Source organism: Aplidium turbinatum, chromosome 1 (genome assembly GCF_918807975.1).
Source record: "Aplidium turbinatum chromosome 1, kaAplTurb1.1, whole genome shotgun sequence".
NCBI lineage: Eukaryota > Metazoa > Chordata > Ascidiacea > Aplousobranchia > Polyclinidae > Aplidium > Aplidium turbinatum.
The window spans coordinates 34,968,983-34,984,323 of record NC_137472.1 but is presented as its reverse complement, the minus strand read 5'-3'; positions in this window follow the sequence as shown (position 1 = coordinate 34,984,323).

Below are 15,341 nucleotides of genomic sequence, written 5' to 3'. Positions count from 1 at the left end.
AGATTTGTTCGGTCTAATAACTTCGAGAAGGTTACGTAATGTCACATTGTTCTGTCAAGCTGCATTAAACGTCAACAAGCAGAAGCTCAAAGAAGTTTAAAGAATATCACGTAGGATAGAAGATTCTTACATAATAAATATTTCGCAATTGGACATCTACTGGTAAACATCCTTATGACGTCATGACAAACGACGCTCAGAAATTATGGAAAACAACCGAACATTCCAGATTTGCATGCTTACAGATGATTCTGGAAACACGTTACATAAATACAGATTTCTTATTCAAAGGTTACTTCAGGTCAATACCCGATAATAACACATCGCTCAAAATTCCATGATGAAAACAGCACATTCTGTCAAGACGCAAAGTAGCCCGACGCGAGGCCTTGCACATTGATTGTGACAGGTGCCCATACTTGATCCAAGCATTGGGAAATGAGAAGATAAGGTTCTCATTATACTAAGCCTTTGGCACAAATGAGATTAGGGTGGCCAGTTCCTTTCTCTCAGCCGCCTTTCCTTCAGCAACTATGCTCACCCAATTTATTACACCCTGGGTAGAGGTGAGCAAAATTCTTCAACAACCAATTTTTAGTTGTAGCCTACCATACTTTATATTATATAGTAGCCTACCTACCATATATTGCCAAAATGAGCACTAACTCAATAACTTAATATTTTATTCTATGTTTTCAGAAAAAAGATTTATTTTTACAAATATACTTTTATTTTTATACTCTTTCAATTGTGAGTAATAATGAATAATTGTTTAAGTTATGGAATTAAGTAATTTGATTCATTTTCTAGGTGAATGTTCGTTTACCAAAAAGAAAATGACAAAATTTGTCAAGTAAAATTGTACTATGCAATCTTTACTGCATAACTGCTCTCGTTCATAATCTTTAGCATTTTGGTTATGCCATCTTGTACTGTATCTAGTATTGAGTTCATGTTCATGCAAGTTCATGCAAGTACTGGCCGCCTCCACTAACGTTGACATTCACCACATCTTGTAACTTGTACAGTATATAACGTATGTAGCCCACTATTGTATGATGTATTGCATACCTATCTCTACTGACAGTTATATTCTATTTTATATGGTGTCTCCAGCCCCAGGTGTTTTTTGTTTAATTTTTAGTGTTATGTTGTGCCTTTATAAGATATGTATGCTCTAGGTAGTATTGACTCGTTTTTCTTGGTGTTTTTGTCTCTTGTTTATGACTTCCTTGTTGGTATTCTATTTCTTTTTTTATTTATTTAATATTGCTACGTAAGTTATGAAGGTGAAAAAGCGGGAGCAAGTCTTTTAGGCGCTGACAGTTAGGCGCTGGTCTAATAGGCGCGCACACTGTGGCGTCTGGATATTTAGGTGCGGAGCACTGTGGCGCGCGGTTATTTAGGTGCTATTCCTAGTAAAGTCTGTAGATTGTATCAGCTTGCCAGAAAATTATATCCTGACTTCCGTGAGTGAAGCTGCTTAAACCGGCAATGCTTTTCACACAAAATGTTATATTGAACAGAAAAATATATTGTTGTTTTATTGATTTATTACTGTTTTATTTGTTGTTAGTCCAGGTTTGCGTTGGTGAAAGCTTTATCAATAAATCATTCAAGCTTCCGAACATTATTGAGTTCATTTTTAGTTAACTCTTTCGCGACCACGGACGTATACACACGTCTTGGGATTTTTGCCATGATGAGTGATGACCAATGAACATTTTTAGTTAACTCTTTCGACATTTTTAGTTAACTCTTTCGCGACCACGGACGTATACACACGTCTTGGGATTTTTGCCATGATGACCAAGGAAGTATCCCCAAGTATCCCTACGTCCAAGGTTGAAAGGTAGCCTATTTCAAGCAAAAAAAATGTAAATGATGGCAGATAAAATTTTTCTCATGTGCAGAATTGTTTTGGCATTCGATTAAACTACATATATTTTCATATTATTGTATCATGCTTGGGTAGTTAGGATTATAATGAAGTAGGCTACACTTTTCTGCCAATTTTTAATTTTTTTTAGAAATTAGAAAAAATACCGTGTGGAAAGTTGCTAGTTGTACATTGAATGTTTTAAATTTTATTGCAAAGCTTTGCATCTTCGGATAGCTGAAGATGTATGCTTTTATTTGATGTCAATATTGTGCGTCTATGTCGATCACATGAGATGTTTTTACGGCGTAAATACAACAGATTTGTGTGAAAAATGTCTGGTACTATTTAGATTAAACGTCTTGACCTCGGTGGTTGCGAAAGAGTCAAATAATAACTACACTAAACATCAGTAAAAAAAATATCATACCGTGGCCTATATTGAAGCGGGTGGTTAAAATCTTATTACATGTAAACTAAAACATTACATGTAAACTAATAGGAAAATCTATCTAATAGTTTTTAATGTAGGCTACAGTTTTTCAGGCTATAGCTTAACCGCTTTGGACATCTCAAGTTTGTACACACTATAGCATTAATTAATCAAAGTTGTGCGCTTTTAAACATTTTAAAAGTCATTTAACAAACAAGCACTGGTTTACTGTTGACCTAGTCAAGAAAAGCATTTATGTTGAAAAATAGCCTACCTGAATACACTATTACTCAGCGCTGCCACTAAGCATTACTCAGCAACTTCACTCACTGAAGCCATGACCAACAACGCACACGCATTAACAAAACAAATTTTTTTCCTGTTCAATATAACATTTTGTGTGAAAAGCATTGCCCTACGCCCCTACCTGCCAAGCTGATACAATCTACAGACTTTACTAGGAATAGCACCTAAATGACCGGGCACCACAGTGCTCCGCGCCTAAATATCCAGACGCCACAGTGTGCGCGCCTATTAGACCAGCGCCTAACTGTCAGCGCCTAAAAGACGTGGACCCGAAAAAGCACTGCTGTGCTTGCAACATCATTATTATTATTATTATAATGTGACTGACCTTACATTTGATAAACATTGGTAGTACATTTGATAAACATAATACCCTCGAGCACAGTGGCGTAGCCAAGGGGGGATTTTGGGGCTTACAACCCCCCCCCCCTTTGGCACGCGTGTGACGCCACGATATTGAGAATGATGCTTTCAGTCTAAAAAAAAATTGCCTAATTTTAAACAAAATTGCATTAAAAGAGCGAGTTTTGCCAATACCAAACATTCAAACATCTCAGCCAGGAATTAGCAACAAGAAAACACAGAGACTTAGCTTTATTTCCGAAAAAATGCCGAAGAAAACATGATCTTATCCTTTTGCTATGCTACCGGACAGCACCATTTTACAGGAATATTCGTACCCACATTTTTGTTGAAAATGCTCTCAGAATGCATCAAATTCAAAGTAATTTTTCAAAATTTTTTGGGGGAGGCCCCCAGACCCCCCGCTGTTGGGTGGTCAAAACCCCCCTTTCAAAATTCCTGGCTACGCTACTGCTTGAGCAGATAACATTGTGCTCAAGTTAACATCGTATCTGGTGACCAATGATCATAGCCTTAGGGTCAAATGCAGAAAGGTAGCTCAAAATAAGCCTAGCTTAACGCCAAGCTCTTCTCAGGCAAGCGGAGTTTTAGTCAAGCTCGGTTTAAAACTTGAGCGCGATGCAGAAACTAATTTGCAAGGTCGCTTGGCCAAGCCACTCTTTAAGCTGCGCTTCATAATAAAACTGGTTTTAAGCCACGTTTTTGACGCAAAGTGTGACGTCACTCGACTTGCCATGGTGATTTTCAGGGATGTCAGATTGGAATAATTGATTCCAGATCTGGAATCAAAACGAACTGTCTAGTAGGGAAAAAAAATGTCTGGAATCTGGAATAATTTTTAGAAGCAAATTGGGATGGTCTAGACAAGTCTAGATTGTTTTGATAATTGTATATTTTTCATTGCATTTAGTAGCTGTAGCGCGTGCGCGTAACTTTCTGCCCTAGTTCCGTCTCTTTGTTTGAAACTTTGTTGCTAAATTGCACGCTCTCTGGCGCGAAAGCCTGCCTGTCACGTAAGTCGGTTGGCTGACAGGACTTTCAGCACACTAGCACTGGGCTATATTTCCATGTAGCCTACAGTATGTTAAGTTTACTTTTAGTCTGTTATGTTTTTAGGTTGTTACAGTAGCTATTGTTGAGTATTTATTGATTTTCATATTTTGTTGCATTGAAGAAGTTAGATAAGAATTAGTTCAAAAATCCAAGGGTAGCCTACCGTACGTGAAGTTTATTGTAGGAAGAATATGGCTCTACGCTATTGTCCAAAGAAAGTGTACTCTCAAAAATATAGACCTGAGTGGCAGAGGGACTTGAGATTTAATGTCCATATTAATATTGTGTAGCTGTGGATGAACATACTGTGTTTTGATATCGAAGACTTTTATACGGATTATGTAATTTTAATCATATTAGTTGGTATTTCATTGCACAGCAGCACAGTCAATGCTATTCGTTGTAGTGAACTCTAATTCGTAGTAGTAAATTCTTGGAGGCCCATTTCAACATAAAGATTGTTACCACTACTTATTGTATATTTACAACATACACTGCATATTTAATGGTATTTTGTTTTAGACTTAAAATGAAATGTCTAGAATATATTTGGAATAATTTAGAATGAAACTGGCATGCAATCTGGAAGGGAAGGCTACAACTAATCTGACAACCCTGGTGATTTTTGACAAAGCATGTTGACAGCAACTAGCAAGCATGTAGTGGTAGACAACAATTTGTAGGCTACAAGTAGCAGTTGTTTTTTAACAACATTGTAACTGAAAAATAACAGTGAACCAAAACTATCTGGAGGTTTGTCAAGGGGCTAAATAGGGAGGGGTAGGCTATTAATAAAAATTAAAAGTATTATTGAAGTCTACAAAATGGCGAGAGAGAGATGATTCTTTATGAGAGCCAAAAAATCAACTAGCAAGTATGAACAAACAGCAACTTGTACAAGTACTGTAGAGTTTTTTCTTTGATATCTACAGAACTTCGTTGATAAAAAATGGTTGTAGAAAGGCAGAGCCTCATCTTACTGAATGTATAGCCATAAAATAGCTTACCTGCATGCTGTACTACAGCCTCTGCAGGTATACTTCGGAAATAGTTTTTACAACAAAAACATAAAATTGCCGAAGTGATAAGCATTGGTTAATCATGCATCCAATATTTTGTTTGCTAGCAAGAGGAGGATAACAAACGTTTGTTTATTTTTTACCAGAAAACGGTTTACTTTTTAGCAATAACATACGGTACTTTATGGATACATTAGACTTGCTTGAAAGATTCATTGAAGATGAAGAACCAATGGTTAACTTATCACGCAGGATGATTAGGGATGCACAAAATCCATTTGATTATTACGATGATGACCAGCTTCATGCACGCTACAAATTTAGCAAAGCTGTTGTAGTAGAACTGTGCCAGCAACTATCCGATAGTTTCACAGAGCGAAGTCAATCCCTCTCACCAATGCTACAGTTGCTTGTTACCTTAAGATTCTATGCAACTGGACATTTTAAACTGAGTGATAATGGTGACTTGATTCAATGTCACCTAACGACTGTATGCCGTACAGTCAGGCCCGTAGCCAGCCGAGGGCCAGGGGGGGCTTGCCCCCCTGGCAAAATCCAAACATTCTCGAGCAACAGCTACAGATATAATGACTTTGCCCATTTAAATTTTTTCGTCCCCCCCTAAAAAAATTTGGGCTCCCCTTGCTCTGCAGTCTGGCTACGGCCCTGCGTACAGTAAAAAAAGTTTCAGCGTATATTGTTGCAAGGAAAAACACATACATAAAGTTTCCATCATCGCCAGCAGAAATTCTAAATACCAAACAGAAGTTTTATGGTATTGCCTATTTTCCTTGTGTGATAGATGCAATTGGTGAAAACACTGAAATTTTCTGGAACAGGAAAGGCTATTTCTCAATAAATACCCAGTGCATTGTTGATGCAGAATTATGCATTACAAATATTTTCGCATCATGGCCAGGAACTTCCACCGAACACACAACTTCACCGGAATCCTTTGAAATCCAGTTTGCAAAATGCTTAAGTCAAGATCTGCCGCTGTTAAGTCGCCATTTTTGGCGACTTAAATTGGTGGCTCAAAACCTGAAATGAAACGAGTTTTAAGCTAAGCTTAAAGTAAGAATAGTTTCTGCAGCGCAAAACTCGGCTCAAGCCACTATTTAAGCCCGGCTTGCTTAAAACTAGTTTTGAGCTACCTTTCTGCCAGGGATATCTAAAGTAGGGGATACGAAGGCTTTTATTACGCCTGACAATAGAAGGGCTTTTGTTTATCGTAATTAGTCTGCGTTTATCGTAAAATGACAATTGGCACCGATAGTAGTTTAATAAATCTTGTTATGATAACTTGAATTGCGCTATTAGAATCAGGCCTGGATATTCACAGCATGCTCATGGTTGCTTGTTAATTCAACTACCCATATATTTGCGTTACATCCAGCCTGCTGCAAAGGCTTTGTTAAAAAAAACAGCTTACCGGTAACTTTTCAACTGTGTTTGTAAACAAGTATTCTTTAACTATGCTCTACGTAACATTTGCTAACTGTCCTCTGTAGCTCATTGTACCAGCTGCACTACAAAACTTTCTACGATTTTAAAAAGAACCACATGTTTAAAGCACTACAAACTACCGCCCTGGTAGTGTCATGAGAATAAGGCAATCGCTGCGAGCCTTCATATCCCCTTCTCTAGATATCCCTGCTTTCTGCATTCGACCCTTAGAGTTAGAGGCTATGATTACTATACCGGAACATACCGGTAGGTGCCACTATACAATACATACTGTCACCACTAATTCTGTTAACGATTTCATACAGTTGCAGATTTTCAGCCTACACAATAATATTTCACTATTTGTGAACCCACATATCAGTCTGTCATGATTGTCGTGCATCATTTTGCGCTCCATTTAGTTTGGCTGTAATTGGGCAACGTTGACTGAATGATCTTGAAGACAGTAACACACATAGCGAAAACCCTTGCAAGCATATGAAGGACTTATCTATTAAATTACAAGGAAGTGGCTATTTTTCCACATTCAGGTGTTGCCAGAGTTAAGATTAAAGTTAGGAAGGGTTAAGGTAAGGTTGGAGTTTAAAATAAGATTAGAGTTTTGATCTCACCAGGACTCAAAAAATTTCCAAAATACAAGTTTTTGTTTTCAACAGCTTTAAAATTTTCTCAAATTAGGGTAGAATTCCTTATCTGGCAACACTATTGAGGCTATTATTACACTATATAGTGTAAATATAGCCACAGCCTAAATACAAAGCAGTACAGTAAATGTCATTCGTTCAGAATTAAATTTGTCGATCAATCAAACAACAATATCCCCCAAAAATAAATAAACAGAGGAAATGATAAAGTGTGCAACATTTTTTGTTACTTGTTTGAATATTGTTGGCAATTTTCGTTTAAAACACTCCTGAAAAAGACTGAAGGTTTGCAGTTGTATTTAAGGCAGTTTTTTCGACAGTTTTTGCATGACTAAAAATTAAGTTCACTTCCTGTTTATATGGTAGTGTTGCCGAATGCCCATAGTTTTAGCTTGATCAAAAAAAATAGCACCTGTTGTGCCACACTGCCAATGCAGGGTTGGCAGCCGTGGTCCAAAAAGTTTGAAAACCGCTGGCTTTGGCTATAGTATAGACCAGTGTTTCTTAAACAGGTGAATGGTTCACCCCAGGGTGAATAAAATTTTTGCAGGGGTGAACCAACCAACCGGGGTGAATAAGGGTGAACCGTCAGAAATGGATGGATAGCTTGCGAGCAGGGCGGATAATCAAGGTGTTCCACCTGTTCAGTGAACAGGTGAGAATTTCCAAAAACAAAATCCATTCTAAGTTTTTCAATTTTTAATCAAAACTAATTGTTTTTTATAAATTTCAGTATTTTTTATTGTTTGATTCTTTTATAACTTTCAAAAAACTGACTGAAAACTAAAAAGAGAAATGCACTGAAATGTGTGAACTCATCGATGAGAGTGGCATTAGAAGGACTGATTCATCCGCGATTTGAAAAACTGATTGCGAAAGTTCAGGAGCATCCTAGTCACTGGAAAACAATTTTCTGCAGTAAATCGACTACTGAACTGTTGTTTTGTTTGCTTATTGTGATAGTGAAGTTGTTTTGAACTGAGTGTATAAGTAAAAAAATTTGGTGACTGTGTTTTGTAGCTTTATATCTCTGGACTCGAGAAATTGTAGATTGCAATGGTAAAACTTAGCTTGAGTTGATCTTAACAAAAATCGAAACAACCTAAGTCGTTTTGTGCTGTTATATATAGACGAGATAGTTTTATCATACCATGAGACAAGGGTGAATGAAATCTGGAGATAGATGCTAGGGGTGAACAAAACTAAAAAAGTTTAAGAAGCAGTGGTATAGACTACTAAGTTGGTATTGAATTTTTTTTTCAATCTTGTTAGTACCAGGTGCTTGACGTAATTGCGACCCGTGATGAATATTCATTGTTTTCAACCTTGTGCAAAATGTTTTTCTGCTGTAATATTTACGTTTCTTAAAGGGCGGAGAAACCCAAATTAACTTTGCGTTAATTTAAAGTTAATTAACTTCACTTGTTGTGAACAAAAATAATTGATAAATCGTTTTCTACGCAATTACCCAACCGCAGCTTTGATCAGTGATTCTGTTCAATAGCGATTGATGGCTCAATTTTCTTCGCTTTAGCAATACTAGTCCCTCAGCAATAAGTTGCATTATGACGTCAAATCGCTGAGTTCATCTCTGTTTACATAACTAAAACTTTTAAGAAATAATAATAACTTTTAAGTTATAACAATAACGTTTAAGAAATAGCGCCAGTTTCAAGTTGCTGTGAAATAACTGTTCCAGACAATTGTTCACTAAATTAAACGTCATATAAAAACCGTTCAGGTCTACTGAATCTTAGCGTATTACGTCATGGAATTTTTCTCTAAAAAATGAGCCAAGATTGCACCATCGTTCGTAAGACTTGTATCACACCTGTTGAGAATTACTTCACAATGTTTCACTATGACGTCACAGTAAGTGTTTACGTGAGTTTGAGATGTTGCGGTCTATTCTGGTCATTCGTAAAATGGTTGCTTGAAAGTTAGTCGCATATTTAACTGTTTGCTTAGTGCTTGCCAGCTGGACGAAAATTCCGTCTTTATCTAAGTAGTTTGGATTGTAGTGACAGGTTTTTAGTGGTGTATTGCGTTGCACCCATAGCATCTTTTCATAAATTGGGACTAGGTGGGCAAATTTTAAAAAAAGGGCACTTTTAGGGCGAGAGTTTTGTTAAAAAAGGCACTTTTCGCGCGTAAATGATGGGAAAAAGGGCATTTTTTCCCGAGCGTAAACTATGTAAGCTTAAAAATGTAGATTTCTCAAGCAAATTGTGGGTAAAAAGGCATATAACCTAGACCAAGGTGGTCCAAACCCTGGCACGAGGGCCGCATGCGGCCCGCGAACACTTTGTGCATGCCGGAATTATCAGTGCTAAATCCAAGGTATAAAAATACATCTACGTTTTATAAATACATTACATTCGCCACAACCTTAAATAAGTCGCGCATAATCTGGTCAATAGGTAACTATTTGAGGGAACAATGTCGGTTTGTGACGACACAAACGTGCGTTGATATTTTGCTTTTGTTGCTAGCACTTTCTCCGTTATGAACTGAAAGCACTTTCTCCGTTATGAAGCGATTAAAAAGCGACACACGGAACAGAATGGCTGATGAAACCGTGGATGCCTGCTTACGTCTGTCGACCACTGAATTTAAACCAGAGATCGACACTATGCAAACGCAAAAAGCAATAAATTGTTTTGGTTTGCTAATTTGTTGACGTGTTATGTATCGTATCTTTTTTACTAGCTGAAAATCACTTTTTGAGTCGCAAGCAGAGATTAAAAGGTGAGTTATGCGTGCACCAAAACATTAGGTCGATCAGAACAGCAAACTCAGTCCTTTCATTGCAACTGTATTTTGTCAGCGACAAGATTTGTTAATGTTCATAGCCTGCGAAGAGTAAGAATATAGCAAAAACAGATCGAAATCTATAAAAAAGAAGTTCAAAATCGCAACCGAGTTAAGTTTTTATTTAACAACGTTTCTACTTTCATCAACACGTTATCATTTCTCACTATGCGGCCCGTGATGTTTTTCTCAGACCCTAATGTGGCCCTTCATGTTCGCAGTCTTGGACCACCCTGACCTAGACTAAACATTTGAGACCCATAATTGATTCCTATATTCATCCCTGCCCACAATATTTTATAAATAATAATCTAATAAAATTTAATCTAGCGGCATTTAGTTGATATACTTGAATAACTATGATAATAGCCATAAAAGCAACAACGATGATAATACAGTATATGAAACACAACTGCTAAGATATTACAATGAGTCGAATCTTTGCAGAATTAGATGATTCTAAAGAGCTGGTATTTTATTTTAATGAAAATCAGGAAACAAACTTTGGTAATTCAGACATTTAGAATCTCACACAAAATTTGAGGTACGGTACTCACAACACAAATTGATAATTAATCTGCTTGAATGGAACATTATAAGTAAAGTCAAAGGTAGGCTGATAAGTTCTAAATGTATGCTGAAGCTTTCCATTTAGCTGTTCATTCTTTAACTTGGATCTAACTTAAAACAAAAATGAAGTCTTAAAAATTGCCCACCTAGTTTCAAACTAGGTGGGCAAAGAAAGGGCTAGGGGGGCAAGCAAAGGGACTAGGTGGGCAATTGCCCACCTAGTTTATATGTGAAAAGATGCTATGGTTGCACCTCATTTTCGATAGCCGCGGGCTAATTTTACAGAAATACACTTTTTGAATAGACGTTTCAGAAGAGTGTTTCTTTTTCGGTCATTGCATACAGACGAACGGATCTGGGAATCTTATGTTACAATTTTCCTACGAAGAGATTATGGTTTACCGCTGTGACCAATAACAACTATTCAATATCTCCGCAATTCACCTCTATGACGAAATCTTCACGTTAGTTCACCCTTGTAACAAATAGGCTATTGTTGAAATTTGCCCACTTCAAATTGCGTAATTAGCCTACTTGCTTTTTCTTTTATTTTGAAAGTGCTTTATATACCTCCACACAAATAAGTTTTGCCATAAGATAATTATAAGATGACATATAATTCTTATTTCCAAATTCGAAACTCCATTCATTCTAAAAAAAAACGCTAGTTCAAAAATTGGTGTTCTAAATTCTGCAATTCAATCTCACGAAAAAAATACATTCCTTGAGACTCATTTTGCTACCTCGGTGTCATCGAAGCTTAGTTACGCAAGCAGCGGTTCTGCTGTCATCAGGAGATTAGGCTATAAACATTTCAATATAAAAAAAACCTAAAACCCCTGCAACATGTTAAATTTGGAAAAAAAAACGTATCGCATGCAAACATTATAAAGAATATTCATGCTTAGGGGCAGCTCAAAACCTATCAATTTTTGTTGACGTTTTAAATTGGAATGTGGCGAGAAGCGAATCTGAATCAATTTGTGGCACCTATCCGCTACCTTGGGACATAAGTATAAGGTCGCCAATGCAGCTGCTACAATTATTGCTAACATGTAGCACCGTTCCCGCTATTGCTACAAAAACTAGCGGCACTAGAAGGGCGCTGTTGCCAACCTCAGTGAAAGACAAAACTTAAACTTGAAACTCGAAATTCTGATAAGAAATCCATTTTGCATAGCCATAGTCTGATACACTGTCATCAAAATGCTGATATGAGCTAAATATTCCCAATACATTTGAAATGGAATGGTAAACTTCTCTCTCGCCTGTTGTGAGCAACTGCTTTCGTGAAGCCTGTTGTTGATTATCTTGAAGTGTTGTCTGCCCAGTTAGCTCATTGGTTAGGCTAAGCGCTCGACTCAAGATCAAGCAGCGCTTGCTCGGTTCTCAGAGTGTGCGCTTGAGCAACATAGGCTATTTCACGACTGCCCTCCATTCAGCGGCACGTAGTGGATGGAATAATTCTACCGCAGCAAGATTTCAACAATCGGAAACTTCACTTTACCCATCTCGGTAATCGACATTTTCCCAAACTCATCAAATAAAAACTGGTTTTATAAAGAAGAAGTTTACTCATGATTTGAAATCGAAGCTACGGTAGGCTACGTTTTAATTTTTTTTTCGACAACAGAAGAATTTCAATAATTTGTTTGTTTAGCCTACCCAGCTTCATAAAATCAAAATCTACCCAGTAACCTAACGTTGACAAAGGGGTCCAATCCCAGCCAGCAAGCCTATATGGGCCCCACATGGGGACCCATATGGGCTGATGTACGGGCCCCATGTGAGATGCCCATATGGGACCCATACACATTGTGTCCGCGGGCATCACATTGCCCCCATATAGGCTGCCCATATTCATTTATGGGTTGCTCACACTCAACCCACAAATCTAATATGGGCTGCCCATATGTAACCCATAAATCTAATACAGGCTGCCCATATTAGGGGGGGGACTTAGAACGCTTTTTGGCGAAAAACGGTTCTCTAATGGGCTAAAAATATGGACCGAGATATAAAAACTACAACAAGCCCAAATTTATGCCTCTGGAAGATCGTTTACCCCCTTGAACATACCCCTTGAAGATGACCACTTTGAGATTTTGGATATTTTCTTGCAGTGTTGCCATATACTTGCAGCACTGCCTACCTTGTCCATTGTTTCAGAAAGCAGAGCTAATTTGGCAGACTTGAAAATGAATACACTACGGATCCTCTCTGTGGCTAGTGATGTGGAGGCTAAAGATATATATGAAAAGATTGACTTTGTGTTGACTGATCAAACTTCACATAATTTTCAAGTGGACCACACAGTGGCTGAAAAGTTTCAAACAAAAAAACTACCAGATCATGTCTTCTGCAATGTTCATCCAAGCTTGATGTTCAATCGTGAAATAAGTAAGCACTGGGCAAGTTTGGAAAACGCAATTGGAAGAGACAAAATTTATGCAAACTTTCTTGTTAATGCAACCTCATCAGCAAGAAGTGTCACTGAACAAGCTCTTAATTGCATAACAAGGCTAATTAATCATGATTTTGATCACAAACCATGGAATAAAGCCAGAGACTTTGACCTTCACATTGCCCCAAGAAAAAATCTATCAGTAAGCCTCAAAGATAAAAGATTTAATCGTTTGACTTTGTCCTGCGCTATTGTATTGTATCATATGGAAGACGTAGCTGATTTTTTGCGTAAATTTTGTCATGTTTCAAATCAGCTAGCATGCATTGTTAGGTCTTTCCTTGACATCGAATTTTTAGAGGTTATGTTTTGTATTGGAGCTCTTCTGGGTTTACATCTGGTTGAACCTTTTTTGTCACTCACTCTGTCCCAAACTACCACATACTCTAAACTAACACCTGCATTCCATCAACTTTATGAGGATCTGAACAACACAAATCCTGAAAAGCTATTCGATCTTGATAACCCTGCATTCCAATTCGTGTCATCCCATCGTTTTCATGCCACAAAGTACAGCCCAGAAATATGTGCAAGCATTGCACAAGTGACATCCACATACAAAGCACAACTTAAAAGCATGTTACAAGTTCTTCTTCCAGCTATCGCTGAAGCATTCCAGAGACAAAAAGGAAACATTTTTGGATTCGGAGATCATAACCCAAAGGCAAATATATCCTTAGCCCACATGGATGAGGAAAAACTGGAAAAAGTGCCTATCCACAACATTGACTCTGAGAGAAGTGTTGGCTTCATTAACTATGAACTATCTCGCAGAGGGGCCAGAGAACTACCAGCAGCCTCTTCATCACAAGTAAAAAATAAATCCCAAGATCTAATTGAAAGTGTGCCTTCTGGATCTTTCAAAAGTTATACCAAAAAAACCATCCTTATTCCCGAATTGCAGCTAGAGTGGAGAAAACTTCAAGATAATTTGCAGAAAACGATATCAGAAAACAAAATGTCCGCTAATATTGCACTAGACCAAAGACGCCACAAAGATCTTGCAGCTCTCAAATCCTTAGGTGGACCGTTTACTTCACCAATGGAACTCGACAATTACGCAAATTCAAATCAAGCAGAAAGAACCAAGACAGACAGATTGTACAGGGAAATACGTTACGCCAGGGACACATCGTTATCCATTCCTAAAACTAGCGATATTTTTAAGCTGAAAAAAGGACACAAGAAGCTTCCACTTCACACATACATAACAAACTTGAAACTATACCTTGAAAATGTTGTATCAAAGACTGATGTGACAATGGAAGACTTCAGTGAAGCAATCACAACAATTGTGACTGAATCAAAAAAGTAGTGTTTACGTACCACAAACAGTAAAAATTTTAAAAAATTCCAAAACTTTCAACCCCTATGTTCAAGGGGGTAAACGTTATTTTTAAGCGTTAAAAGTAAGATGGTTGGTGTTTTTACATGTTTCTCCATATTTTCAGGGGGTTAAAGCAGAACTTTTGGTCTAAGTCCCCCCCCTACCGCCATATGTATATAAGGTATATAACCAAATCAAATGTAAATTCCAGCGACTGGTTCGCGAGATCGCCCAAGACTTCAAGACCGACCTTCGTTTCCAGAGCAGCGCCGTCATGGCTCTGCAAGAAGCCAGCGAGGCGTACCTTGTCGGCCTGTTCGAAGACACCAACCTGTGCGCGATCCACGCCAAGCGGGTCACCATCATGCCCAAGGACATCCAGCTAGCCCGTCGCATCCGCGGAGAACGCGCTTAAGCGTCGTCCTCGCATCAATTCATTCATTATTAAAATTATTATTATTATTCATTATTATTATTATTATTATTAATTATTATATTATATTATTATTAATTATTATTCATTTATTATTAAAATCATTCGCTCTGCTTTGCCTTTTTGCTTGGCATTGAGCACTTTTTGTAGTATTAATAGTTTTCATTGTTTTAAGGTATATAACCAGGTATATAACTGCAGACAGATGCCAAACTGCAATCAGTGAACTTGCGCAATGCATAGCAAGGTGCCCCCAGTAAAGTGCTCAATCGGCGTAAGCCAAGAGCGTCAACTGGCAGACAGTGCACACGATGTTTATTTTGATCAACAACGCACGAGTAGGTATATAGCTCCATGTGACATTTTCCTATTTGTGGTACGTAAGCACAAAAAATAGTACTACTGCTAACCTTGCCAAAGTGCTCCAACTGCAAGCAGTGAGCTTTGCGCAATGCATAGCAAGGTGCCTCCAGTAATTTTGCTTGTTCAATTTCATTTTGTGTTTGTTTAAAAGATCAACAAAAGTCGTTTGAGACAACTAAAAAATCTCAAAGTCTAGACAAATGCTGATC